This window comes from Erpetoichthys calabaricus, chromosome 2 (assembly GCF_900747795.2).
Source record: "Erpetoichthys calabaricus chromosome 2, fErpCal1.3, whole genome shotgun sequence".
Classification (NCBI taxonomy): domain Eukaryota; kingdom Metazoa; phylum Chordata; class Cladistia; order Polypteriformes; family Polypteridae; genus Erpetoichthys; species Erpetoichthys calabaricus.
In genome coordinates this window covers 259,101,218-259,114,739 of record NC_041395.2, presented here as the reverse complement: position 1 = coordinate 259,114,739, position 13,522 = coordinate 259,101,218, and positions in this window count along the sequence as shown.

Genomic DNA, 13,522 nt, shown 5'->3' with positions numbered 1-13,522 from the left:
TAGCAGCTAGCTGAGGTGAACAGAAATCATTAAAAGATAAGAATATTAACAACAGTCAATCAAAAAAAAGAAGAATAAATAGACAGACATTCATGTTTTAATAACTGTAAAAACCATAAGCAACTTTTGAAGTTCACAGATAAAGAAATCTCACATTACAAGTAATTTCTGAGACTTCAAGCAGAGAGCTGAGGCATGCCTTCTAAATTAATAATAAAATGAAATTATCACCTTGAATGGAACTCAAATGAAGAATATGGTCTAAAGTAAATTCCGCAGCCACAGTGATACTTCATGACTGCCTCAAGCCAATGTCACATGACTCAAATTCTAGTCACGGGGCATATCAGCTTAGCAAACTCCATTTGCTGATTGTGTCAACGGACCATGTCGATTTACGTGAATGAAAATTGCCGGCCTCATCACATTTACAGACTGTGTGCCGACTTTCCAGCGTATTTGTGCTTACCCCTATCATACTGGCTGACACTGCTGTATGAAGGGTTAACAATTTCAGCTGCAATCTCAGCACTTTATTTTTTTATTTTACATTCTGTTGTGGTGGGTAAGACATGAGACATCAGATAGACAGACAGACAAACAACTTTTCTGTTTGCAAAGTCCAAAACACCTTTGTCTTCATTCATTGTCAATGGATTAATTGCATTGTACTTCCAGATGAGCATTCATTGGTTGCTAGCTTTCATGCACACAGAACCCGCTTCATGACTAAAGATAAAATCAAACCTGCCGCTGAGCATGTCACATTACACAACTAACATCCTACTCACTTAGATTATGTAAATGAAGGCTATAACTGAATATCACTGGAAAAGTTGCATCTTGTGACATAGCCTTAACTATGCCGTTGATAATCTCTATCCCCAGTCTCCACTGGTAAACCACTAAGCCAAAGGTCCTGTCAGTTACCATTATGTCTACCTCATTTGCTGACTCTAGATTACTATATTAATCCAATTAGTTAAGATTAGCAGAACCCTGAATATTCTCATAAAGGTAATACTACCTCTCAGAACCAGCCAATAGAATATCCCTGGTGTCATGGATGACCGGGGCCCCTGCCTGGCCGAGACACCTCTGCCTTGGAAGGACCAGGGGGAGCAAGTGCGGACAGAGCATCACCTACCCCCAGAACGCTAGATGGCAAACCTCCTGGATGGCATCGATACCTCGGACTTCTGCAGGGCTTCATGGGAATTGGGGTTCGTTACTGTCCTGTTGGGATCCGGGGTGCTGCCAGGATGTGCTCCAATTGTCCCTGAGCCTGCGTGGGCGGTTCTTCCACCACACCCGGAAGTGCTACCGGAAGTGGGTCAATGAGCACCTAGAGCACTTCCGGGTGACCTATATAATAATAATAATAATAATAATAATTCTTTGCATTTATATAGCACTTTTCTCACTACTCAAAGCGCTCAGCAATTGCAGGTTAAGGGCCTTGCTCAAGGGCCCAACAGAGCAGAGTCCCTATTGGCATTTACGGGATTCGAACCGGGACTCTGGGACTGTGTTATGTCTGTGGGTACGGGGAAGACATAGCCACCAGACAAATAAAATAAAAGTTTATTTCTTTTATAAGTGTGCCTCCCGTGTCTGTCTGTGTCAGGTCGGCGCCTATATAGCACCTTTTCTTACACTGGCCATACTCATTTTTAAAGTAGCAGACATCCTGTCATGTTCATGCCACTTAGCAAGGGACATCTGTCAACATAACGCTTTCAAACCCACTGACTCCAATTTAGGATTGTGAGAGGCCAGAATCTAATCTCAGGAGCATTGTGAGCTAGTCAGAAACCAACTTTGAATGGGACAACTGTCTTTTGTAAGACTATTCAAGCATAATCCCATAAAAGGCTTATATAGAATAAAACAATGCATCTAACATATTTGGGATGGGGCGGCACGGTGGTGCAGTGGTAGCGCTGCTGCCTCACAGTTAGGAGACCCGGGTTTGCTTCCCAGGTCCTCCCTGCGTGGAGTTTGCATGTTCTCCCCGTGTCTGCGTGGGTTTCCTCCGGGCGCTCCGGTTTCCTACCCCAGTCAAAAGACATGCAGGTTAGGTGGATTGGCGATTCTAAATTGTCCCTAGTGTGTGGGTGTGTTTGTGTGTGTCCTGCGGTGGGTTGGCACCCTGCCCAGGATTGGTTCCTGCCTTGTGCCCTGTGTTGGCTGGGATTGGCTCCAGCAGACCCCCGTGACCCTGTGTTCGGATTCAACGGGTTGGAAAATGGATGGATATTTGGGATGTTTGGGGCTGGACACAACTACAGTATTCCTAAAGCAGCAGTGCTGACCACTAGGCAATTAGATGAACTCTCCAGTTCATGAAATTCTCAGTCATATCATTAATATGCGAGTCTTTTGCATGACACTCTAGTCATCTTCAAATGTTTAACATAATCCAATAAAACAAGACAAAAATTAACTGAGTGACTCAAATTAAGTACTCTTCTTGGTCCTCCACATATTTTTGAGTATTTTCTGCAGTTGACTCCTTATGGACTGTATCTTCTGACCCAAAAGCTGCATCTTTTCTGTTATCTACTTACAATGACTACATTTCACCATTTGATTAAAATTCTTTCCATAACTGAACATGACCCTTTACTAAAATCATTCACTGTTCAGATTCTCTTTGTCATGTATACCAGACCAAAGAAAGGGCTTGGCTTTTACCCAATATCACCCTCAGGGCTGACTAATTTTGGCTCCCTTAGGAATCTCCCTGTCAGTGTGAGTGTATTACAAATCAATGATTCTTGTTAACAATGACGCAAATGCCAATTGTATGAAAACACTTTTAATGAATGCTGCCAAATCAATTTGGCATAAAAATTATATTAAATGAGTGTAATAATGTGTCAAACAACGAGACTGTAAAACATTTTTTGTAATTGAAGTGTGAACAAGTGGTGTCCTGTCCAGGGTTTGTTCCTACCTTGTGCCTATTGCTCTGATATAAAGTTGGGGTACAGCAACTATCAACTAGATTAAATAAGATCACAAATGCCCTTGTTATTTCAGATATGGTGGTAAAGTGCTTTATATTATTGTATAATACATTATAAATCAAATGGGTGATTTTAATAAACTAATGTATTTTTAATCAATCAGCAACTGACACTCACTGAACAATTTTGAAATATCACTGCTTTATGGTAGCTGGTAACGGTGGTACAATGGGTTAGTGAGAGATCCTGGGTTCAAATCTCACACTGGGTCATTGTCTGTGTGCAGTTTGCCTGTGCTCCTTGTGTTCTGTGTGGGTTTTCCTGTTACTGTATATCCCCAAAAATTCCAAATTAACATGCGCACACACACACGTGGGTGTGTGCAAGAAAGGGCCCACATAGGACTAGAGCTCAGTCCACAGTTGGATTCTGTACTACTGGGATAAGCTTCTGAAATGGACTGAGTGTGTCCGAGATTGTTATGTTATAATGATGGCTTGCTGCCACTTATCATATGACTCTGGGTTTTTGTGAAGATATTCATGGTTTGCTAAATGTATTTTTCACCAAGGGGAGAAAAAAATTAACATTTTCTCGTTATGTAAAAAGCTTCATTAACTTGCCCAGTTCTTTAAAACATTTGAATACTTTCAAAGTTAAATCAAAGCTCCTCTACACACAACAACTCTTCCAAACAACAATCAGACACTGGCTTCCATCTCAGGTCTGTAAAATATTTAAGACGTTGCAAGGGATGCAAATGGACTTTAAGGTACTAAATCAGGGTACCTAACATGGAAACCACACTAAGTTAATGATAATTGTTATCATATGTTTCTTGTCAAAGGTTTGTCAAGAAAAGCAGCTTAAGGGAAAATCCATGCATTTGTGCACTGACTACAGTCTACAGATTCACTTCCACATTGGGGCCTTTCACTAATTTGTAGGTTTAATTACTAAGGTCATAAAAGGAATCTTTGAGCAGTGTTGTAACATTCTTTTAATCTGCACTGACTTGGTGCAGGAAGCATTAATGGACATAGGGTAACAATTGAGAAGACCAAAATACAAAAACGTCCACCTAAGATGACCCTTTAAGCTTGACAACTAGCAGGAAAAGAATTCTAGAAAAGCAACAGTTGCACGTGATATGTACTGTAAGCTTTTTCTTTTTTAGTTAATAATCATGGGGACAGACAGACAGACAGACACACAGACGTAATTTATATATGCCAATGATACTTTTTAAACAATTAATTCTAAGATGAATTGTAACATTCAAATTTCAAATGCTAACCTTAAATATGTGGTTCAATTAAGTGATTCATAATATTGGATATAGAAACAATTTAACATTGAGATGATATTTATTAAAACAGAGCATATTTAACTTTGCAGAAGGAGCTGTTCAGCACAGAAACTAATGCTGTTGGCTCAGAGGCCTAGGGATCTGGGTTCAATTTCCAGACAGGTCAGTGTTTGTGTAGGTTTTGCATGTTCTAACCAAGTTTATATTTGTTTTCTGTTGTGTTCTATCATATCCCAGAATCTTGTATATTAAATTAGTTTGATTTGAACAAGTGTGCCCTATGAAGAACTGGCATCCCATCCAGGACCAAATGTTACAAGGATCATCTGTAATGAACCACCAAACAATAAAGAAGAATCAGAGAATGTAATGATGGGAATTTGAAATAAAATTTATTGTCATTTACAGTTCAAATTAACATGCAAAATAATTAGAAAATCCCAGATGGCTTTTCAACATATTGTATGTCATTAAATATTACACTGGATGCTACAATTAAAGTTTGGGTTACAATACAAAATTCATTTTAACCATCATGCTATGCCACAGTGCATCTGTTTTATACCCTAGATAGTTATATAACACACATTTTGTACCATTTTTACCATGCTGTAATATAAATATGTGGTTGAGAATATTTGATTTAGTTCTAATTCAAACAACTCAAACATTTCTGTACTTTAGACCACAATCAAGCAGTCATTTTTTGTGTGGAATTATAAATTATTCTGTCTGAAGATACATGTGTTTTTCATAATAATAAACAGAATTAGATACACAAAGCAGGCAGCAACAACTAAAATAAGTCTTAGAAAAAGTTGTTGGGTTAATGCGTAGCACTTGGATCACCAAAGTTGCTTTATTTTATAAAGCCTTAGTCTGTTCACTGAGGACCTCAACAAAGCAGCCACACTGGATGGGGTCACAAGAAATAAAACCACACAATGTGTGTGATCCTTTTCCTCTTGCCTATTTTAATAAAATGTACATTTTCCACAAAGGCAGTTTTGCCCTAGCTCTCCTTACTACTGAGAACCGCATCAGCCACAGTGTGTGCATGATCCGCTCTCTTGAGACTTGAAAATAATAAAATAAAGAAATGAAAACACATAATTTCCAAACTTCAAAATAACTCATTTTTAAAAGGCCTTGATTCTACTGATTTGTCTGTTTATGATCCTAGTTGGAGTTTTCACACTAGAAGAAATATGATCTGCAGACTGTGCCACATTAGTTTTAACGGCTACAGTGGTAGACCTGCTGGCACCAGTAACAAAAAGGGAGGGATTGGTTAGCGAGTGAAGACGCTCTTGTTTGCTTCTTAACAAAGCCTAAGGAAAGGCCTATCATTAGTGCTAGTGACTCCGGCTCTGCTGTATGATTAATCACTAAAGCCACTGTCACACCTTCAGCCTGCCTCGCGCCTACTGTGAGGGTCAGAGAGCTTTCCCACTGATCATTATGTGCTGCAGGCTTGTAATTTGCTCTGTGCTCCTGACAAGCTTTATTTCTGAAGCCATGACTTAAGCAAAGTACAGGGTGCCCCCAACTATTTAAAGTATTCTTTCCTGAAAAATCTTACAAGTAATAAAGGAGATTTTCAATCATCAACAACAGAATGGAACATACAAGTACAAGTTATGTAAAATGTAGAAGATATTTTGCAACATGCCATAAGTTCACCAGGAGCAAGGACTTATATAATAATTATATAATAATTAATAATGAATGACCTTTGCCATCATATGCAATTCATTTTCATCATGACAACATCAAATGTCAACAGAAACTGTATTGCAAACTCACATAATCATTTTTGTATGATAGAAGAAAGAAGAGAAAAAAAGCAAGCTAATGCACAGTGACAAAAACTTACGGTAAAATAAACTGTACTATTGTAATAACATAAGTGACTGCTGTAATAATAAATTATACATTATTATATGCTATATTGATATGTAAATCGAAAAGCAACCTACTGTATGTAAATCAATGCAAAAATAATTAGATGGCTTTTTCCTGATCTCTGATTTTTGGATAATTAAGTGGCTTGACATATCTGACATTTAGATCATGTAGGACGATAATCGTTTTTTGTACATCAGTTACCATAGCTCTATGCTTTATTTCCTTTTGGTAACTGTTCCCCTTTGTCTGGCACTGTATCATCCGTCAGATTTTTTTTTTTTTTTTTTTTTAAAGAAACTTGCTCATCAACCAATTCAGAGAAGAGTGCAATTTATGCATCTGCTATCAAACCTGCTAGCTCACAGTTGTCAAACATGGTGCCCAACCCAGATGCATTTAGGGTAAGGAGACAGCCAACATATAAAACCTTAATATGTAGAGTAACCATTCTATAATATCTTACCAAGAGAGTCACCCACATTAGAACACTAAAAGTCAGATATGCACATGGAGTTTCTGGACAGAGAACTGAAAACCTGCAGGAACCTGACAAGTGCAGAGAAGCTATATGCAGACCAGAAATTCAAGGCTTGGAGGAAGCTTCAGTAAACTCATCTCCAAAGAACTAACCAGTCTTGGTTTAAGCTGCCTATATATATATATATTTTTTTTTTTCAAAAGTGTAAATATTGCAATATGATTAATAGCCCATTACAGTTAAGAATCTGGGTCCAGGGTCAATACAAGCAGTGCCAGGTGCAACGTGGGAACCAAACTGGGATGGGATGTCAATCCATCATAGTCATGCACACACCCACACTCCCTCTCAACAGGAATTCTTATGGCTGCCAGTTACTGTAAGAGTTATGCATCCAGGCTGTGAAAGGAAAGCTGGACTATCCTGATAAAAAGAACCTTCAAATAAATAAATAAATACATACATACATAAAAATAAACTATCTATTTTGTAAATCATGTACACCAGTTAAACTTGTGGGAACCAGCTACCTATCCTGGCAGCAACTGCCATAAGAGAGGAAGCAAATCTGAATATGCCAGTCCATTGCAGGGCACAATCACATGCACACACACACACATATCCTTACACTCACTCCTATGCAGCCAATTCAGAGTTGTCAGTTAAACTTTGGATGTTGCAGGGTAAACCAGAGGACCCAGAGAAAGAAACAGAGAGCACATGTAAATTCTAAACTGATGACAGATGGGCCTAGGTACCTGGAGCTGTGAGAAAGTCAAATCATTGTGCCACTGCTCCACTACAAAAAGCATAATATAAAGACAAACACTCATTTAGATTAAAATATAACATAAAAACATTAATTTAGGAAGAGACCCCAACCCACTCAATTCTACTCTGTGTTTTTACATGAAAAGTTTAAGTGATACCTTTTAAAAATGCTTTCACTCTCCCCTCCCTCTGCATTAATGAAAATCTTCGACTGAACTCACTTTGCATCTCCCACCTCTCCCCAGCCATCAAAGCCTTAGCTCTAAATAAAAAGGGGGGCATCTAAGCTACTCAGTTTATACTTAGTTATACAGTTTCACAGACAACATCTGATCTGGGAGAGGGTAATGCTGACTCAACAAATGATTTTAAAGTTAAAGAAGAAAAGGATGAAACACAAATTAAAAGCAGCACTTTAAATACCACGGCTGGTTCTGTCCTCTAACTTTCAAGCAAAGGATTACGAGGCAACTGTGGAATATATTTACAAGGCACAGGACACATGCCAGATATCAAAACGTTATGTATAGCGTGATCGTTAAACAGTTCTTAAGATACATAAAAACATTTTTTTTTCATGACAAAATATTGACGGCTGCCTTAATCAGTTAGGCCATCCTTGCCAAACTGTCTCATAGTGAACAGCTAATAACAAGGTAACAGAATGCAGGCGACTGTTCTTTTGACTTGCATGCTGTAGCTGGGAGTGACAGCAGGAGCGTCTCCACTCTGGCGTCAGGGAGTCCTCTGACCATCCATGCAATTTATGTTATTACAAGGCGATGCTGCAAGTATGAACCCTGGTACAAAATAAAGCAATTACGTTTAATTAGGCAGCAAAAAGTGATGGCCTTTACTGGCTGCTACACAGATAATGAATGAAACATCAAAGTCCTCCTAAATTACTGTTTCATTAGTGGAGCCACCAAGACACAACATTACTAAGCAATAATTTTCTTTTCCAAATATCAAAGGGTTAAACCATGGAAAGGGTGGAATTTGGGATAGTTTAACATAAGGTATGGAACATGAAACATTTCGTTTTTATCTAAATTTATACTACTTTTACTCTTATAACAAGAGAAAAAAGTAAAGGGGAGATGTGAATAGCAGCCAGATACCCACCTATAATCTCCAGTCAGATGAACCAAGAGATTTTTTTGTAGTTGTCTATCGATTGTTGTACACGTTAGGGTTTAATTATCTACTATTACTATAATATTGAATAGTATACAATGCATTATAGAATCCCCAGTAGTGGCATTTACTAATGACTTATTCCTCACTACTTTTTTTTAATGTAATGTAAGAATTACTGTGAAGTGCCTGGAAAATGTATTTTGGACATTAATATTTTTACTACTTACACTCTCACACAGACACAACGGCAATGATTTCTAATTCTTATGAGAGAAGTGTCAGTCGTTCCCAGTATTTTTCACAGCCATGTTCCAAACATCATCTTTTTTCAGAGACCACATCTCTAGTATTAGGAGGCATTTGGCTGTGCTCTTAACAAAGGATTAAAGCCGACTTCCTTTATTGTAGCCAGCTCGCCTAGAGTCTGACGTTTTGTAATAGAAGTGGCTCTGTCACTCCTAATTCTGCAGACTACATATCACTGTCAGGGAAGCTTTTTTGATCTTTAAAACACCTTCTTATGAACCATCACTCAGTCTGCTCCATGGGAAAAACAGAAATGGCTCAGTGCCCTGTTCAATTGTTTTTTGTATTTTGAACTGGAACCATTAATCATATGTAGACAGATGTGGTCTGCGACAAGCGTGCCGTCGTCTCCAACGGTATTAGTATAGACAAACAGCCTAACGTGGAGCAGGCTAAGCATCCCTCGCCACCTCCTCCTTCTCTCTGGCACTACACATGCAGGAAGTGTGGGGCTGACGGCAATAAGTCTGGTTTGCATTAGCACCACGAATGCACCAATTCATTTCATTTTTCATTGCATTTCTAAAACCATCGATATCATTTATTTTCTGTATCATTTGTACGACAGAATAATTACAATGAAAGTTAATCAAGTATTGCAACCTCTAGGATTAAATAATGTCTGTTTCTAAAAAACACTTTAATTAATATACTTGATTTCAAATGACTTTGTTTCTCTTGTTACATGGGCTGTGTCTTTAGAAGGACGCAGACAACATGAATGATCTCCTGCAGAGAGAGCACTGTCAAAAGAAAATTTCCTAGAAAATGAAAACACACACAGTTGAGTATTACTGACTTTTCAGAAACAAACTAACTGAGCAATAACTCTCAATTAAAGACAGGCTCTGGCCTTTTATAAATCAAGCGTGGCATAAATCATCAGCCCTCTCAAAGACAGTATGCTATTAATTGTACTGAAACAAACTGACTCCCTTTAGTAAGAGAACTAAAACTGTCCATGTTATTGGCAATTGCACCCTGCTAGCAGTGTTTTAATTAGCGAAAGCTAGGGAGCTATCAGTTGCATATTACAGGCCCCTGTGTCACTTCTATGAAATCTGAAGAGTTCTAGTTCCTGAAGTAACCAGTGCATGACACTAAAGTCCACGGTCATTCCTATTTAATGACTTAGGTTTACTAGTCACTGCTAGAGGGCATGTATGACTTCAGAATCCATATGAACTAATTTATTTACTGAGTTATCAAATCTGCTTATTCCAGTGTAGTATGACTGGAGCATAACTACTAGTAGCAGCACTGGGCATATGACAGGAGCTGACAGTTTAGGGGATGCCAATTCATGACAGTGAAAACTCATGCATGTTGCCACACACATTCACACTGGGTTAACTTATGGTATGGAAGGAGATAACAGGACCTAGAAAAAGTCATGGAGTTCCCAAAATCTCCACACAGAGAATGGAATGTTAAGCACTGTGACACTGGTGCATCAGGAGCATGTACCATCCATCTATTTTTGAAATCTACTCAATTGAGCTCAGGGTGACGTGGACCAGACCCTACCCTAGAAGGAGCAGGTAGAAAATATAAAGGAGTGTCAGGCCATTGAAAGTAACACTTACTGTATAAACACATTCACAATTATACAAGACAGGTTTAGAGAGGGCCATGAATTCAGTTCAATTCACAGCATAACATTCTCAAGTTTGCTAAATCCAATTCAGTAATGTAGTAGCTAGGGCCTGTTCTGGAACATTGGCATTTAGTTCCAAACAGGGCACCACACCATCACAGAGGTCATTCACACACACATACACATACTCGCACTGAAATTGGGCAAGTTCAGAATTGCCAGTTTAAAGGATGTATTGAGTGCAAACTCCAGATGGACAACAATTGGGTGCCGAATTCAAAATACAACCCTGAAGTCAGTAGCTGTAACCACTGGACCACCATCAAATCTATACAATTTATTTTCATTATACCTTTCAGTATAATGATTATTATCATTAGTCTGAGTTTAGGATTTATGGTTATGAAGGAAATATGTGACAAGTCGTTTGTTTTGGATTTTCATCAATTGCCATTTGTAAGACCTAAGGTAACATCAAAAAGTGCTGTAGTGCTACCAGTGTGATATGATAATATAGCAGTCTTTGTCTATTTTAGTTCATTATTTGGTAAAAAATATACTTCAAAATGAAAAAAAGATAAAAGTTCATTATAGACTTAAAGTAACCTTTCAACAAAAATAAATTTAGAGACTGGAAGTGTGATACGAAAGACCCAATAAACATCAGGGTGCATTCTTTTAGTGTACCTTCTACCAAGATATACCATTGAGAACAACCCTACATATGCAACTGAAGAAGACAACAGTGACAAAGTAACCAAAGCTGGAAACAAGATTCAACTGCCACTCTGGATAAACCTAAACAAATATTAGTTCATCTCTGCCATGTAGAATGGCTCACCCTCTTGCCTGCCTTTAATGCCATATCATGCAATACCTCTTCACTTTGCCTTATTACCAGACTGGCATTAACTGGATTAAATTCACATTTGGCCAAGCTCATACAAATAAACTGAAGGACAGTAGTAATCTTCATTTCCCAAAAGGCCACAATTAGCTAAACACAAACACACTTAGACATTTTCATCAGATTATTGTAGACTAGACAAAGAGCCTAGCAACAACGTAAGATGAAACGAGCACGAGTTTGTGTCAGCAGTGTATGAAGAACAAATGATAAGTAACGAAGAAGTTGTTTTGTAATGATTGTAGTCCGCTTTACTCATTACTGTACAGGCTTGTACTGTTAGTTGATGAATTTTCCAGGCCTATAGTATAATATTGAATGATGAATGTTCCAGTACAATATGGAATAATAATAAGTATAAGCACCACAAACCTGATATAGGTGTATTGAATGAATACGTAATTGAATCAGAATGCATAATTAGGCCTCGAGCTGTAGTCGAAATCGCCTTTCAGTCCTCTAGAGCTTTAATCGAAGTCGCCTTTCTCTTTGAATTTTTGCGGACGTAAATACGCTGCCTGCTGCGATATTGGAGTTGAATGTCGGTCTCGTAATGTTTTTCAGACAGCTGCGCAGAAGGCGACTGCGCATTCGGCTTCGGACGGAAGTGAGTGAGTGAGTGAGGAGGCAGGCGAATTCTGTATTAAGATGACTCAAGATGTAAAAGTCTGGAAAAGAACTGTTATAAAATTTGCTTTAGGCCTGGATTGACCTAAACTGTTTAACAGCCAAAAGTAGAGTGAACAGGTAGTACATCAGAAATGATCTTAATGACTTTATGTTTCAGTCTAGAAAAGTGAAGCAAACCCAGAGAATGAAGATGACAACCAAAGATCTGAAAAATGGTATTACATAATCCTTAAAGGGCATTTTCTAGGCAGTTTAAATAGTCCCACGGTCCCTCTCCTTTTAGTCATGGGCCATGTGCTATCCCTTGATCAATCTGCTTTTCACTTTTCTAGAACCTTGAACATTTCTGCCTGTAATTACATTGTCTATGAGCCATTCATGACAGTATTTGATGTGTGAGTGTGCACCAACCCCACAGATCAGAGTACTCCAGGTTACAAAGGTAGTTCAGCCCAGCCAGTTACATTGTGCTTAATTATGCTGGCTTTGAGAGTATGAAGGCCAACATTTAATTTAGTGAGTAGGACAGGCTGCAGATGGCAGTAATGGTGATTTTTTATTATAATTGTGTTAAAAGCAAGATGCCTTTCACCCAAGGATGCTCACATGAGGGGTTGGGCATTAAACTGAAAGAGGTTAAAAGTTCAGGGTGCAGTGTGTAGATGAGTTGAATTGGCTAAAGCATAGGAAGCAGAGGGTGATGGTGCAAGGAAACTCCTCTGAATTGAGTGATGTTAAGAGTGGTGTCCCTGAAGCATCGGTGCTGGGGTTACTATTTTTAATACACCAAAATGATCTGGATAGGAATATAAACAGCAAGCTTGTAAATTTGCAGATGGTACCAAGCTAATCTTAGCTCCCAACCCCTCTCTCTCTGTTGATCTGGATGATAGATTATTTAGATAATGGTCTTTTTGTATGGAATTTCAGAATTCGGGTTGCAAGTTAGTTATTACAACATGCTAGTATGGAAACACAGTCCAGAATATTACAAAAGCTTGCATTTAACTATGTAGCAAAAATCAAAAGAAAACTTCTTCTCACCCCTAAAAAAAAAAAAAAAAAAAAAAAAAAAAAAAAAAAAAAAAAAAGGATAAATATGTATCAATCCCATTCCTTGTTGCAGACAGTGGAGGAGACATACATTCATCTGGTGAGCAGCTGTAATCACGTTTAGAGATAGGGTAGACAGCAGACCTTAATATGAATACTGTTATCCTTTTGAGCCTAATTCAAGCCTGCTTAGGTAAACTCAGCGTGGTAAAACAAAATTAGCTTGGTTCAGGACTGTTGCAAAAATAATTCTGAAAATATTTATTAGGCTTGGTTTTACATTTTCTGCAGGTAGAAAATATCAGAAAGCAATATTCATTGGCTGTTTGTAATACTTGATTATAATTTTTTCTAACTAAAAGAATAATATTTTTTGATATTTTATATTAAAAGGGATTGCCTAATTTTATTTTTACACTACCGACCCAACATGGCGAGGCCACTTAAAGTT